Source organism: Phalacrocorax carbo, chromosome 1, assembly GCF_963921805.1.
Source record: "Phalacrocorax carbo chromosome 1, bPhaCar2.1, whole genome shotgun sequence".
Classification (NCBI taxonomy): domain Eukaryota; kingdom Metazoa; phylum Chordata; class Aves; order Suliformes; family Phalacrocoracidae; genus Phalacrocorax; species Phalacrocorax carbo.
Genome location: NC_087513.1, coordinates 212,463,240 through 212,475,421, shown reverse-complemented (window position 1 = coordinate 212,475,421; position 12,182 = coordinate 212,463,240).

Here is a 12,182-nt window from a genome sequence, read left to right as displayed (position 1 = left end):
ATCCACTAAAAAGAAACACTGGAAGCACAGGTGTTCTCAACCATTTATTGAGCTTCATGTTCTAGCAGAGACCACACCTGAAGGCACCAGGACTACTTACACTGCAGACGTCTTCCAAGATTAGGAAGAAAAATTCAGATGCTCTGTAGTGTTTAGTAGTTCAGTTCTGGGTTCCGTTTCAGATATGGGTGTCTAGGGCAGTTTGAAATATTGTAAAATATCCTATTTGGCTTTCAGCTGCCGGTCTAGAAGGGTTCAGTCTCCTGTAGATCCGGTGTCATATTTTCTTGACTTGCCATGGATATCTCTCGTATCCTATGGCAATTCAGATGACACTAAGCACTCATGTAGGCAACTGAGAGAAGCCATCAGTAGGTGAAAGGGACATTAAGGGTAGAATTCAGCCTGAGACAGACAACTTAATTTAGGTGTTCTCTCATGAATGAAGTGTCCAAGATCCAGCTACAGTCAAAAGAGAGTTATTCAACAGAGAGGTTCATTTGTATAAAAGTAGGTCACTAATGTTATTTTAGAAACTGGGTTCTCCTCCCTGACCTCTGCCTGCTACCCCAGGTGATCATTCAGTGTAACATCTACCAACCATTGAAGTTGCATCTAAGCAAGCATCTATCCAGCTTGGATATCCAGCAACTACATAAACCCAGAGTGATTGTTATGTTCATGCATCTGAATACCAGCCACTAATCCTGCTCAGCTCTAGGTTCCACTGACTATGCTGATGTCCTGGGTCTGGCTGGGATGGAGTTAACTTTCCCCATAGCAGCCATTATGATACGGTGCTTTGTATTTGTAGCTAGAATGGTGTTGATGACACACCAGTGTTTTGGAAACTACTGAGCAGTGCTCACACAGCATCAAGACTGTCTCTCTAAGCCCTGCACCACAAAGCCCAGTAGGATGGGGATGGGCAAGATGTTGGGAGGGTACGTAGCTGGGAAAACTGACCCAAACTGACCAAAAGGATATTCATAGAATCATAGAATCATTAAGGTTGGAAAAGACCTCTAGGATCATGAAGTCCAACCATCAATCCAACACTCCCAGGCCTCCTAAACCATGCCCTCAAGTGCCACGTCTACACATTTTTTTAAAATCTCCAGGGATGGTGACTCCACCACCTCTCTGGGCAGCCTGTGCCAGGGCCTGACAACCCTTTGGGTGAAGGAGTTTTTCCTGATATCCAACCTAAACATCCCCTGGCACAGCTTGAGGCTATTTCCTCTTGTTCTATCACTTGTTACTAGGGAGAAGAGACCAACACCTGCCTCACTACAACCTCCTTTCAGGCAGCTGCAGAGAGCAAGAAGGTCTCCCCTCAACCTCCTCTTCCCCAGGCTAAACCCCCCCAGCTCCCTCAGCCGCTCCCCATCAGACTTCTTCTCCGGACCCTTCACCAGCTTCGTTGCCTTTCTCTGCACACACTCCAGCACCTCAAGGTCCCTTTTGTTCTAAGAGGCCCAAACCTGAGCCCAGCATTCGAGGTGGGGCCTCCCCAGGGCCGAGCACAGGGGCCCCATCCCTGCCCGGCTCCTGCTGGCCACACCAGTGCTGACACAAGCCCGGGGGCTGGTGGCCTCCTTGGCCACCTGGGCACTGCTGGCTCATGCCCAGCCGGCTGTCAGCCAGCACCCGCAGGGCCTTCTCCACCACTTTCACACGGCAGCTCTCCAGCCACTCTTCTCTAAGCCTGGAGAGTTGCATCAGGTTGTTGTGGCCAAAGCACGGGACCCGACACTGAGGTTCGTTGAACCTCATACAATTGGCCTTGGCCCATCAGTCCAGCCTGTCCAGGTCCCTCTGCAGAGCCTTCCTACCCTCAAGCAGATCTACACTCCTGCCCAAATTGGTGTCATCTGCAAACTTACTGAGGGTGCACTCAATCCCCTCCTCCAGATCATTGATAAAGACATTAAACAAGGCTGGCCCCAACACTGAGCCCTAGGAAACCCTGCTCGTGACCGGCAACCAGCTGGATTTAACTCCAGTCACCACAACTCTCTGGCTCGGCCGTCCAAGCAGTTTTTTACCCAGTGAACAGTATACCCATCCAAGCCATGAGCCGCTGGCTTCTCTAGGAAGAGAAGCTGTCTCCCACTGCTGTGGGAGACAGTGTCAAAGGCTTTACTAAAGTCCAGTTAGACAAAATCCACAGCCTTTCCCTCATCCACCAGGCAGCTCACCTGGTCATAGAAAGAGATTGGGTCGGTCAGGCAGGATCTGTCATTCACGAAGCCATGCTGGCTGGCCCTGATGCCCTATTTGTCCTGCAATACAATGATTACATTTTTTGTGAGTATTAGCTTTCAGTGACAGTACAGTTGCCATGACATCATTATTGGGAAAAGTATCCACAGTGTAGTTACAGGTCTGTTACTCCTCTTTATGGAAATGAGAAAAAATATTAAGTCAAAACTTAACCATATGGATTTGCCCGAGATGTAACTGTGATTATATATGATATATTAGACCCTTCACTAGAAGGAACGCCTAATTCATTAGCCAATTAGACATCTTGACACTTGTTCCCAATATTGCATCATATCTCTAATGATTTAATAATTTACAGCATTGAGATCAGCAGCTGACTTACAGACAGCTCAAGGTAAGTCTTCTGGAACAGGCATGTCTGAAGGATTCCCTGGAGACTTCAAAAGAAGCTGTACCTTCTTATAGGAACCAGCAAGCCACAAGGTATTAAACATGCAATTCTACAGCAGAAATTGCAAAATTGTTGAATGGAAGCATTATAGCAAATATTTAATCTACTCAACATTTTATATGGTGGGATGTATTTGGAGGAACCAGGGTTTATTCTACCCTTCTGTAGGGAATGAAACTGGACTTTAAGGAACGGGACTAACAGTGAAGCTGCATCACTGGCCTGATGAACAACCTAACAAATCTGGAAATGATCCAAGAAAATCTTTGTGTTTCTGTTCCCCGATCCAGTAACAACTAGTGTATTTACTTGAGAGAGTCATCAAGTAAAACATCATCGGAAGAAGCCACTTGGATGAAGGCTTTTCCATTCCAAGGGCATGACTTCCAAACCAGACTCTAGGTTCCCTCACTTCTCCTGATTCACGAATCTTACTTTTCATTCCGGTTGTGGCCAGATCCGTAAGGGCTATGGAGATTGCTATGACCACTTGTAGCTTTCAGACTGGCACTCTACAGGCAGATATGAATCCTCTCAGACTGAGAAGGATATTGGATCATGATACTTCAGTTCCTTCCAGTAAGTGCAAAGAGTGGGATATTGATGTCTTCAGAATTCTTGAAGTATTTTTCCTTAAATTACTCTCATGTTGCCTTCAGGAAGTTAAACTGATCAACACACCTGAAAGCTCTGACCATCATGACAGTTAATCTGAATAACCTGCCCAAGGATCACCCTAATGCTGTTCAGCTCTGCTGAGCAAGCTGAGCTCTTCTTATTCAAAATAATTGTTGGAAAGTATTGGCCAAAGGCCAAGAATAAAAGAACAACCTGGAAGTTACCATGAGAACCAGTAACTGTGGCTTTGCTTGCATCAGTGCACAAGGGTATTCAGAAACTCTACGGTCCTTCTAGAAATGGTCGTGTTTTCTGCCACCCCTCTGTTTGCTAACTTTAGCGTCAGTGTCTCAGGTGAGGGCAGCTGGGAGCTGTCATCACCTCAGGGACTCTGGCCAAGAATGAATGTCCTGGTTTCAGCTGGGACAGAGTTAATTTTCTTTACAGTAGCTAGTGTGGGGCTGTGTTTTGGATTTGTGCTAAAGACACACAGATGGAAATGTTTTAGTTGTTGCTACTTAGTGCTTAAACTAGTCAAGGACTTTTTCAGCTCCCCACGCTCTGCCGCGTGCACAAGGAGCTGGGAAGGGACACAGTGGGACAGCTGACCCCGACTGCCCAAAGGGATGTCCCATACCATATGACGTCACGCTCAGCAAAGAAAGCTGGGGGAAGAAGAAGGAAGGGGAGGATGTTTGAAGTGATGGCGTTTGTCTTCCCAAATAACCATTAAATTTGACAGACCCCTGCTTTCCTGGGGATGGCTAAGCACCTGCCTGCCTGTGGGAAGGAATGAATCAATTCCTTGTTTTGCTTTGCTTGTGTGCGTGGCTTTTACTTTACCTGTTAAAATGACTTTACCTCAACCCACAAGTTTTTTCACTTTTACTCTTCTGATTCTCTTCCCCATCTCACTGAGGGGAGTGAGCAAATGGCTGTGTGGTGCTTGGTTGTAGACTGGGGCTAAACCATGACACAGGTGATGGGAGGGTGGGAAAATACAACACTTTTTGGCAGGCTTGCTTACACACGTAAAAGCCAGAGCTTTTGGTGGAAGCTCATCAGGTTTTTCTAAGACTTACAAAGAAAGAAGTAGTTATAGTTGTGTAGTTGCTACATTGTGAGATTTCCTGCTGTTGTTCTAGCAGTAACAGCCATTGAAAAGGACGATTCACCTTTTGTATGTATCTCCTATAAACGCTCAAAGGACTCCAAGGTGGAGGTAATATATCCCTTCTAAAGCTACATTAGCTGTTGTGAGCCGGATACCCTATTGTGTTATTCTTCCCTTAACTGTAGTTTTCCCACAAACGCCTGGGTTTTGTAGCAATCCCATTAACAGTGAACGTTTTGGGGTCCAGGCAGTTGAGGTGTTGGGGTCTTCGAGCAGGCATTGTCATTCTAGAAGTTAGGAGATATATATGCTGTTAGCTATGTTGCAAAATAGCTACTGGGTAATGAAGCCATCCAGTATAGGCTTCTCTGAGGGGGATACGTGGTACATCAGAGGTATAGTTTGAGAGAGTGAGGAGACTTTCAGCAGGACAGCAATATTTTATAAATCATACAGACATCATTATGAAATTTAGAGGATATTTTAAAGGACTGCCTTTCTAAGCCCTGGCAGCAGATGGCTGCTGCAGTTCTTTCTATGCTGGAACATCTGTTCATCTGTGGACTTTAATATGTATACAAATGGATCTTTTAAAAATCAAAATAGAAATTGAGTCACATGTCTTCTAAATTTTGTATGTTTTGACATGACAAAAGTTAATAAAGAGCAGTCTCTGTTATACCTATACAAATGTTGATATATATAAATTTTACACAGCAAAAACAATTGTAGCTAGCAAGTATGACAAGCAGTAACCTTTTAGCCTATGTTCTTTGCCATTAGCATGATTCAAGGGATTCATGGTACTGCATATAAAAATAAATTGCTGTCTCTATTAGAATGGAATAGCTAAAGTGAAAGGTTTTCCAAAAAATACTAATGGCCTACCTGTGAGAGAGCCAGTATAATTGGCCTTGTTCCAACACTTTGTACAGTTTGAGTTTTACCCTAAACCACTAAATTTCTTCTGAATAATCATGACTCTTTCAACACCAGAAATGTGATTTTTAAGACTTTCACAGTTTCTCCAGGGAGCAAAAACGCTTCATATGCCATGCGCCTAAATACAACAGTTTGAATTTTAAGCAACCAGCATTTGCAAGCAAATGAAATGCAATCTAAAGACCAGGACTTTTTCAAAGCAGTTATTTGCAGAATAATAAGGCTTACTGGGAACTGCAATGTGCTCTGGGAAAACCTGCAAACAGTAGAGAAATTCACTGAATGGAATATTCATTATTTGCCTAGCTCTAGTCACTACCTCTCAAATGTTTCCTCTACTCAAGGGAAGCACCAATAGCTTTAGACAAACCCCAGTAACACAACGAACTTCCAGTTCTAGGTATGCTTCATAGACGAGCAGAGGATTTAGGTTCTGTGTGAGATGCCCTTCAGAGTTACAGTTTCCAGCTTTGTATCTCCTGTGACAAAGAGGACCATGATTAATGCAGCATCTTCCACAATCTGACTGCTCAAAAGAGACACAAAAAACTAAGTAATTTCCTGGCCCAATGGAATTTTTATTAGTTCCCATCCTATGTCTCTTTATTTTCTGATCAAGCTGAACATTTTAAGATCAGTTTTCCAAACTATTGTTATTAGATAGCTGCTCCAGAATTGAGCTCCTCTAGTGAAGTTATCTTCCAAATTTCTTTTTTCTTCTTTCTCTTTTCTTTTTTTTTTATGAGCCATTTGTGTCCATTTATTCTTATTCCAATGTTGTCCTTTATTTTAGCTTACACTTTTCTTGCTCTCCTTAACTTCTTGATGCATTTACACTCTGCTGTACAGGGCTGAGCACAGTCAAATCCAAAGGCTTCAAATTAGCAAAGCATTCAAATCTGCATTTAATTTTAATGTGTGTGTAAGAGACTTGCCTAAGTTAGAATTTAAGTACATAAGTCTTCATATAGATAAACTGAAATCTGTGTTCAGGGCAAAATATTTATCTGACAGTCGTGCCTCTTTAAACATCTGTTTAATCCACATTGCAGACTGGCATCAATACCCACACAGTTACAAGGAGAAATAATTTGCAAGGATGAGATTTTAATTTTATAATTCTATGCATTTGGGCTAAATTTTCCTATCAGGTTATGTGACTAAATGATCATCTCCATGAACACAAAGGAGAACAGAGGAACAGTGATGGGCACAGGGTGGTTCCCAATAACCCCATCAGAGATAAGAGGCCCTGACCTGATCCCTCCGGGGCTGTCCCAGGGGACCCCCAGCCCGATGAGCTGGGCGTGACAGCAGTGGGAGAGCACCTTACAGACTGGTGGGTACACTGCCTGTGGAAGTTGTGGGACAACGAGGAACAAGATTTGTGGATTGCACAGGACTTACTATGGGATGTCTAAAGGAGAAACCAAAGGTGGGGATGGAAAGGGATCAAGGTTAAAAAAAAAAAAATTGGGAAAGCAGATATAACGGGAGAAAAAGGACCAGTAGTCTGTAAATAGTGCATGTGTGTGGCCATGCCCCACACCTGGTGGGAGTCAGACGGTCTGTCCTGCCTTCTCATTTACCTCCATTTCTTGGGTGAGGGGCTCTCTGTTCTGCATGCGTGCATGTGTATGGGGCTCTGAGTGCCAGCGAATGGGGTGGAACCAGGGGTCGTAGGGGCCCATGTGTCTGTGGTGCCAGCAACTGCAGTGACTAGAGCACATATATACCACGTGGGTGTCTATGTCAGTGGGTGATCACTAGCAAACATCAAACCAGCATATGTGGTAAGTAGGATTTGGCAGTTAGAAACCAGGTATTAGAGCAGCTGTAAGCCTGGTTTGGCTACAGGAGGGACCCAAGGGGCTGTGAACTGGTGCCAGAGGGACCAGGGGTCCCAGCTAGGGTGTCACAGCCGTAGGTCTGGACCAGCTACTGGAGAGACCCATTGCACCTGAGTGTGTCAGCAAAGTGTCTCTACCGGCAGCTGGAGTGGGGTTATGGCCTCAGGGGCTCCCGTGTCCCGGTGCCAGCACCGGGGGAGACTGGGATCCAGGGGCAGGTACTGGGCGGAGCGAGGGTCTGATCCTAGCTGCTGGGAGGATCCACACTGCAAATGTGTGTGTGTGTGTGTGTGTGTGTGTGTGTGTGTGTGCGTGTGTGTGTATTTTTCCCATTAGCAGAACTTCATCCCTTTTGAGCCAGAGCATGAGGTTATTTGCACTGATTGTGTGAGTCCTGTGTTTTCTCTAAGTGTTGGTAATTGTGACTGGGCATAGGCGTATGTATGAATGTATTGAATATGTGCATATCTGTGTGTCTGTGCCTGTGTGGAATACACGTTCAACCTCACTCCTGGCTGGACCTGGGAACAGAGCTGCAGCAGCCTCACCTCTGTCAGGCTAGTGCATTAGGGAATGCATAGCATCTTCCGCCGGTCTTTTATTTACCTTCAGCAAACATGCAAAATAATCAAAATTTAAAAAGCATTTTTTAGATCTGAGTTGGGAAAAAATATGTGAGGATCTTTGAGGTCTAAGTAAGGCATTAGAGAAAGGCAAATTGGCTTTAGTTTAAGATAAATGTTTCAACATTGTTTTTTTAAACTGACGTTATTTAAATTTGCCCAACACTACATATCCAAAAGCCAGACAAACCCAGCATTTTCCTCAAAGGAGACTGAGCACAATATATGTCTATGCATATGAGCAGAGAAGCTAAAATAAATTTGCACAAGGTTGTACACAGATCTATCTGGTGGGTGCTGGGAAAAGCAGGAGCAAACGTCCTTGCAGTGCATGGCCCTGAATATGTGCAGCGCTGGACAGAGGGGTAATTACAGGCTCTACAGCCCCTTGAGCAAACCTGCACCTACAGGCACCAATTCATTCCTGACCCACCTGAGCTTTTAAAGACTTGGCTTGGCAAGAATAGCAGCATTTGTACCATATACGGCACTTTACTCAAATGAAGAGATACTACAGGCCATTAGGCACACACCAGGTTTCTGTATATTAAACATGCATGCAACATGTGCAAGGAAGCTGCATTGCTTTTGCAGTTTTACAGCGTCAAAAGTTGTCACATATCAAGTAGGAGATAATACGGGAAAAGCACTAGTAATGGTGCCATCTTGTGTTTGAAATCTGAAAATGTTGCACAACTTTTCATTGTGATAATCTGTCTGTAAACAACTTTAAGAAACCAGAGTGTATAAGAGACCTCAGCCTAAATTTAAGTTGTTAGTCAGAGAAGAAATCAGGTTTTGAGCCTGTATTCTGCAAATCAGTTTGTGTCTGATCATATAAGATTGTGTTTTAAATGAATGTTAGGGTTGATTAATCTAAAAGAAATAAAATAGTAGTAGCAATGATTTTCTTAGTCTCCCAATTAAGAAGTCTTTACACATTGCCTTTTTTTGTGTATTTTAAACCGTTCATAGCATTCCAAATCTAAACTCCACAGAATTTTACTGCAAAGGATTTCTATAAAATTTTCAAAAGAGAAAGCCAAGAAAAGGCAAAATCTTAGGAACTCCAGAAGGGCCTGCAAATTGCACAAATGTTTCCCACCTATCTCCTCATACTTAAAGTAAGACAAAAAGGGCAAGAAAAATACCTTTTGCAAACAGAAACAAAGCTAATAAGCCAGCACCAGGGCCATCCGTCTGCAAACACACAGGAATTCACAAACAGTACTTGTTTTTACTGAAGGTGATTTCTTTTGATGATAGGCTTACGAGATGCAAACTGTGCAAAGAACTATGAAAACATCTCAACATCCAGATAAGGTCCATCACGTATGCAAAAAACCCAAAGATATTTCAATGCACTCCCACATCTCTCAGAATATTGAGAGATCTGGCCAAGGTAAAAGTACACTTTTTTGGGCTTTACATTTAAAACAATTCTCATCTAATGGCAAACAGTCCTGGAATGTGAAACATTTTGCATTTGAACATTTTTTTCATAATTTCTCCTTATTTTGGGCACGAAAATACCAGCTTCAGAAACTCAAAACATACGTAAAAATTGACGCCAAATATGAACTTAACCCGAATTCAATCAAAACAACTCAAGGTCCATTTTAGATGTCTATTATTCAATGCAATATTTCAGTTATATCAAGTAATTAAGTGCACTGAGTGACAGGTAATGCTGCACCAGCTACTGAAAAAAAACCAACCCAAAACCCTCCCAAATCAGCTTTCCTTAAGACCTCAAAATAAATAGTTACTTGCTAAAATTTATAATGACACAGATTTGCTGCATACAGTTTGCTGATGGATTCAGGGAAAGAAAGAACAGCTTATATAGCTTATTTTTTATGTTAACTGTTGATGTTTGAATTGCAAATCTCTGGATGCAAAATGTTTTACAATAACTGCTGAGCTGCAACATATCCTAAAGGAGGCTTTCAGTGTGGCAATAAGCAGTGTATATTATCCTTGATCTGACCATATACTCCTGTTGGGCAGAGTTCAATAGCACTTGGCTGGGCAGTATTCTCATTCTGCATCGAGTAAAATGTGACCACTTGCAAACCGCAGGCTTTAATTTAGTTCTTTTCTAATGTTGCTAGATATGCTTCCTGTATCCTTGCCATCAACTTTTTATTTAAATATGAATTATACACCCCAATCCATATTTCTATTAATATTAATAAGAATGTGATTGCAACAGCTATGGAATAATCTACACAAGTTGGTTTCAGTGACAGCAGCCTTGATCAACTGCTTCTCCGTCACTCTCACAAATGCTTCTGGGTATTTTTTCCATAATGCTCTCAGGCCATGGGGAAAAACTGTCTTGCAAGTGATTAACTTGATATTTTCCCTTTTTTTAAAGCTGTCATAACATCTACAGATTACTTCATCATGGCAGTGGGTAGAAAACTGATGAGTTTCACTCCAGCACTTTCTGCAAATGTTACTCCTTATTCCCAAATCCCTTCGCTGCCCCCACAGTTTGTTCCAGTACCCACTAGGGCCCAGCTCCACAAATTCCTTTAGTCCCTTAATCTGCCTGTACAGGGGCTGCCTTTGTACTGTTATTCTCTACAATGTTGTTAACACTCTCAGTTAAAAGTATAAATTAACAAGGAACAGTGTGTGGGGTTTTATTTCTTCCCCCCCCCTTTTTTTTTGTTGTTTTTTGAGGGGTTGCTGTTGCTCTCTTTTAAGGGCTCCTCAAACTCTACCACAGGTCTGAACTTCCAGAAGCTTTCAGGGATTCTCCTCCTGGATTCTTGGTCTACTCCCAGCTCTACACTTTAACAGTTATCTTATTTATCTACCTCTTACATTTATTTAGATAGGTTCACCCACACTGGTAGCTAGTAGAATATATTCAAGGGATCTGCTTACATTTAAAACCTATTGCCAGAGCAGGCACACAAAACAAAGTGGTCATATTTTCATGAAACTAAGTTATGGTCTGATTTTGGAGAGGCAATTCACTTTTTATCAGGCTATAAATGAAAAATACATTTGGATATAGACTTGATTTTATGACTTATGGTTTAAAACAGTGGTTATTATCAATATTTTGTACAATACTATTTGTGTAGGGAAATTGAAGCTTGTATTTCTTTCGATGAGTTATAAATAAGATCTTTAAGATCTCTCCTTGAGAAAAAAAAGAAAAAAAAAAAGGGAAAAAAAACCAACAAACCACGCTGTGCCAAGAAGTAGAAAGATTACTTCAGTGCTATGGCATGATGGAATTTGTTAACTAACTGCTAACGTTTATGAAATATTGAGCGGAGAATCTGTCTACTGACCTGAGAATCAAATGAAAAAGCTATAGACAGTGCAACGAAGTATTTAACACAATCTGGCACAGGGGAAGGAGAAAACAAACAAACAAAAAACAAACCAAAACCCATCCAACCAAAATAACCCCAAATCAGGAGCACCAACAAAATTTTTCTATTCTTTAGGGTAAACAGACTACTGCAGTATCTAGGAGTGGGGCTAGGAAGGGAGAAATCCGGGCTCACTGATATCTGTTACAGATTGTGACCTGGAGGTCACTTAGATTCAGAGACTCAAAAGATATGCAAGTCCTGCAGTACTTGGTCCTTCAAGACATGTATGATTTCAGTAGGTAGGACATCTTTAAAAATGATAGGTGCTTGGAAGCCTGTAACCCTTCAGTAGCTCCCCAGCATCTATAAGGCAAATACATTCAATACTCAGATGTTTCTGCCTGCTGAAATACACCTCAACATGGATGTAAATGTTTTTCTAAAGATAACAAAGAATAACCTAGAAGGTCTGGGGTTTTTAAGCTGTCTTACAAAATTCAGTTGAGGAGAAAGAACTTAAAAATCAATATTTGAATGTGGATATGTATGTGAAAAAATACTTCCACAACATCTTCAACAAGTGGACCTCAAAACGTTCCCCAGGAGGAATGATGTGCATCTACATACTTGCTATGTAGCCCAAGGAGCAAGAAGGTTTAGGAGACATCATACACTAACCTCCCTGTACACTTCACTGCAGCCCCAAAAGTCCACATTTTCTATACCAGCTTCCTCAAGCTGGAACGCCAAATGAACTTAATTCAGTGGCTTTGCAATTGATAGACACTACAGTCACATTCTTTGTGTGATTAAAGTCAGTTAGAGGGAGAAACACTGAGGCTACCGGGCATAGGGTGATAAGACTGAAAAGGAGAAAATGGATGTATGCACAAAAGCAAGTACTATATCTTGGTTCTCAAAGTCTTCTGCATTTAAAAAATAAATTCTGGCAACCCTCTTTGCCACTAAACTATTGGAGGATGCAAGCTCTTGACACGATGAAATGTGTTAAAG